The following is a 4,257-nucleotide window of genomic DNA, read 5'->3' as shown; positions in this document are numbered from 1 at the left end:
AGCCCGGTGTAGCCGCAGGATCCAGCCGCTGCCGCCCGGCTGGGCTGAGCATCCCGTCCTCACCGGGAGCTCTGGGCTGACGCAGGAGGTCAGACAAGACGATCGGAACAATCCTCCTGTTCTCCAGCGCTGGGGATTCAGATCCATGTACTTATATGGCCTGTAAAACGCGGTGGGAGCATGACCAACGTCTGGAAATCCAGATATGACTAGATCCCTTCATTAGTAATTTCTTGTACATGACTTTCTAGACCATAGGGATTTGTTAAATTTGCAGGAGTGTTTTCTCCCAGTGCCATGGACCGGCTCTTGCCAGCATATATTGGCTCGGATCTGTCAGATCCTGTTGCCTTATATGACCCTCGGTTAATTCAGCTTTTCTTTGTATCCAGCCCTCAGCAGGGAACTCCTTCTCGCAGCCTCAGTGTGGATCATGCTAAAATGGTTCCCCAGCCCTCCTGCCATAAAACAACTGCCCACACAGTGAAAGGGGGACGTGGGGGGTGGAATTCAACCATCCCCTCCCCATCTCCCCAACCCTCGCCAGATGCTTCCTCCATCCCCGCTCCTTTGGTGCTGAAAGAAATATCTTCATGCCTGGAAAATATTATTGGAGGGACTGGACCTTCCCTCCGGCGCTGGGTCCTCACCGCCAGGACCGTGGCATCCCGCCGGCACGCCCTGCACCCCGGGGTTAATCATTCCCTCTCCTCAGAGGTGCCTGGGGACCAGGGGGGACTTTCACCTTCCCAACGACCTCTTGGAATTTCAACCTTCTTTTATGGGTACCATAAAGGTTATTTTTTAATCTACACCCCCAGCAGGGTTTCTCCCCTCTCTGCAGTGAGGTCTTTGGCCCCAGGAGAGCTTGGGTATCGCTGCTCTTTGCACTTGGTCTGGTTTGGGAAGCGGGAAAGCTGTTGGGATGTCCTTTTTCCCAAGGGAAGGGGATGGTGGTACCCAACAGCTCGGCAGAGGAGAGTGGTGGTGGTTGGCCCCGGTCTATGCTCAACCCCATGGTGGATGCAGAGATCCAGAGATGCTGGTGGGAGGGATGCGAGGGGCTGCAGGTCACAGGGGAGCCCCTCTGTTGGTTTCTGTCCCTCTGGGAGCCGGGATAAGCATCCCAAATCCCCGAGTGCTGCCAGGGCAAGGACTCCAGGTGGAACAAGAGCACATGTCCAAGGACATCCTGCTGAGCCTTCAACTCCCTATCACCCACTGACTGAGATAAGCAGCCGTGTCACCTCCCAGAACACCGCCATCCCCGAGCCCAGCAGCCCAACCCCACGCTGCCACGTTCCCCCTTGTCCCCACATTGCATCTATTGACCCAGAGAGGCACCCCCAGTCTGGTGAGGACACCCCAGCCTCCCGGTGTCCTTTGACTGAGGTTTTTTTTATGACTTTTACATCCCAAACCTCCCAACATGACCCTCATCCTCTCCAGCAGATCCAGCAGCTTTGTGATGCTCCAGGAGCACATCTCCTCCAGCATCCTCCTCCTCCTCGCAGGAAGCACCGTGTCCTAACTTTGCAATCTTGAAAGCACTCTGCTTTTTTCAAAGGCCCGTTTGAAAGCTTTTTCTTTAGTCTCACCTTCAAAAAGCTCTGAACCGAAGCGGGAGGGGGAAGGCTGAGTTGATACAGGGCAGCAGGAAGGCAGCGAGTGAGCAGCACCAAGCGCGCAGCACCAAGCGCGCAGCAGCCAGCACCTCAGTGCCCAGCACGCCGGGGTGAGCCCTGCCCTTGCTCGCATGCAGCTCCCTTGCTCAGCTGGGGCCAAAATGCCTCCCACAGCTCTTTAGGAGCATCCCAGCTCCTCCATTCCAGCAGCTCTGCCCGCTCCAAACATCGCCCCGGGGTTTTATCTCACCCACCACCAACCAGAGAGTTTTTACTGCACCAGGTTGTCCCCTTGAAAATCCCTGTGGCAGGCTGGCCTGGCAGGGGCAGGGTTATGGCTGAGGGGTCCAGGGGCTGGAATCGCTTTTCTTGGCCTTTTTTATCCATGCAAGGGGTGGGGAGGCTTTCCCTGTGTCCCCTTGTCCCCTTTGCCCTGGGGGAGGTGGGAGCCAGCAGCAACCGCGGGCGGTGGGTCAGGTTGTACTGGCGGCACAAACCACGGGCACAGCAATAGGAACATCTCATCTCATCTCATCTCATCTCATCTCATCCCATCCCATCCCATCCCATCCCATCCCATCCCATCCCATCATCTTATCCCACCCCATCCCATCCCATCCCATCCCCAGGGACACCAGAACAAGCCATAGGGCACCATGGGGACCCCAGCCCCACATTTCCTTGGGTGAGGGATCCCCATGGGAGCACTGTTGGCATCACCAGGCACATGTCAGGGACACGTTACGGGCAGAGGAAACACCCCAGGTCCCATCTCACCACCCCTCCAATGCTGTTGGCCATAGCTTGAGCACAACACAACCCTTCCTCAAGCTCCAAAGGTGCTGCCTTCAAAGCAGCTCCTCCTCCTGCACGTTGTCCCCATTTCCAACATCTTTGGGTTGAAAAATGGCCGGGGAGGGTTTGGCAGAAGAGCTTCACACAGATTATTCAACAATTGTTTCCCATTTTGCGCCCTCCCCTGCCTCATCCTCCAGTAACAATGACGAAGAGCGGCGCAGAGCCAGCGCCCGCGGCAGGGGTGTTGAGATCAGGGACAGCACAAAAATATCTTCTCTCTGGAACAAATATTTACCAACCCTTCTGCCTTTTGTTCTTGTGGTTCTCATATTTTTATTTTTTTTATATATAATTTTTTGGGGTTTTTTTTTTTTTTTTTCCAGACATTCACTGGCAAAATGTCACACTGAGCAGCAACCCAGAAACTTCGGGGTAGCTGCTTTGGCTGCTCTGGGCTTTGTTTTTCTCGCGCGCTAATTGTTAATGAATTTCCAACCATTCAAGCCAACGTAAACCTGTGAGAAAATGATCTTTTCAGCCCCGATTTCAGAGCTTTATGGCACTTTGTACAAATCCCGGTGGTTGCTGAGCACAACATGTGTCACCCGGCAGCGTGGGGTGGTGGCAGCACCAGAGTCATCCCTGGGTGGGATGTGGTAGAGCCAGACCAGGAGCTGGAGGGGTCTGAGCTCCCAGGGTTTTGGTGGTGCAGTCCTTGCTCCTGGGATGGGTCAATGGGGTGAGTGTGGTGGTACCCTCACCCCTGCCTGGTTCCTCACCACATCATCCTCCTCCCATAGCAAGTTTTTCTTGTTTCTCTTCAAAATCACCAACCCTCTCACATCCACTTTTTATGGCGGCCAAACAAGAGCACGTGGGTCATTTACAGGCCTTGTGTTTAAAGAAGGGAGGGGGAAAATCCTCCTCTTCTGGCACAGAAACTTATATCTTCGGTTAAAAATTAACTGTGATCATAAAACCTTGATGTAGGAGCGAGCAGCGCTGCCAGGCTGATGCCCGCCGGTCACCGTCCCCTCCTGTCCACCCCAGGATGGCCACGTCGTCCCCCACCCGCCCCCGTTACCTCCTGCCCCTCTCCCTGGGGCTCTTCCAGGGCTCCCTCCTCCTCTTCTTCGCCTTCTTCGTCACCTACGATGAGCCCTCGGCGCAGGGAGAGGATGCCAACTTGGTGGCCAACCAGCTCTACGGCATCTTCCCCCTCTTCCAGGACATCCAGGTGATGGTGGTGGTGGGGTTGGGGCTTCTGCTGGCGTTCCTGCCCCGCTACGGGCTCAGCGCTCTCACCCACAACTTCCTCCTGCTCAACTTCTCCACGCAATGGGCTCTGGTGCTGCAGGGTTTGATCCATCACTTCCACCACGGCCAGGTCCACCTGGACCTCCACAACCTCCTCACCGCTGAGTTTGCTGCCGTGACAGTGGTCATCTCAGTGGGGACTGTCCTGGGAAGGCCCAGCCTCTGCCAGCTCCTCGTTGTGGCTGCCTGTGAAGTCCCCGTCTACCTCGCCAGTGAGTGGGCCATTGTCACCCATCTGGGTGTCCTCGATGTGGGTGGCACCATCACGATCCACGTCTTCTCCTGCTATTTCGGCCTCGGTGTGTCCAAGGCTCTGTTCGGGGCAGCGCAGAGGCCAGTGCACCCCAAGGAGACCCCAACACCCAGCTCTGACCTCCGATCCCTCGTGGGGATGCTCATCCTCTGGGTTTTCTGGCCCAGCTTTGTGGCTGTCCTCTGCCAACCAGGAGATGTCCAGCACCGCGTCATCCTGAACACCCTCTTGGCCATGAGCGCCAGCGCTGTGACCACGGTGGTG

General features: G+C 56.0%; 1 pseudogene; it reads left to right on the top strand.

The window, feature by feature from the left end:
• The first annotated feature begins 3,474 nt into the window (after nt 1–3,474).
• On the top strand, nt 3,475–4,251 carry LOC104532700 (ammonium transporter Rh type B pseudogene; annotated as a pseudogene).
• Nucleotides 4,252–4,257: the final 6 nt, after the last annotated feature.

This window comes from Antrostomus carolinensis, unplaced genomic scaffold, assembly GCF_000700745.2.
Source record: "Antrostomus carolinensis isolate BGI_N321 unplaced genomic scaffold, ASM70074v2 scaffold30741, whole genome shotgun sequence".
Lineage (NCBI taxonomy): Eukaryota > Metazoa > Chordata > Aves > Caprimulgiformes > Caprimulgidae > Antrostomus > Antrostomus carolinensis.
The sequence above is the reverse complement of the archived record's forward strand: the minus strand, read 5'-3'. Positions and strand labels throughout refer to the sequence as shown.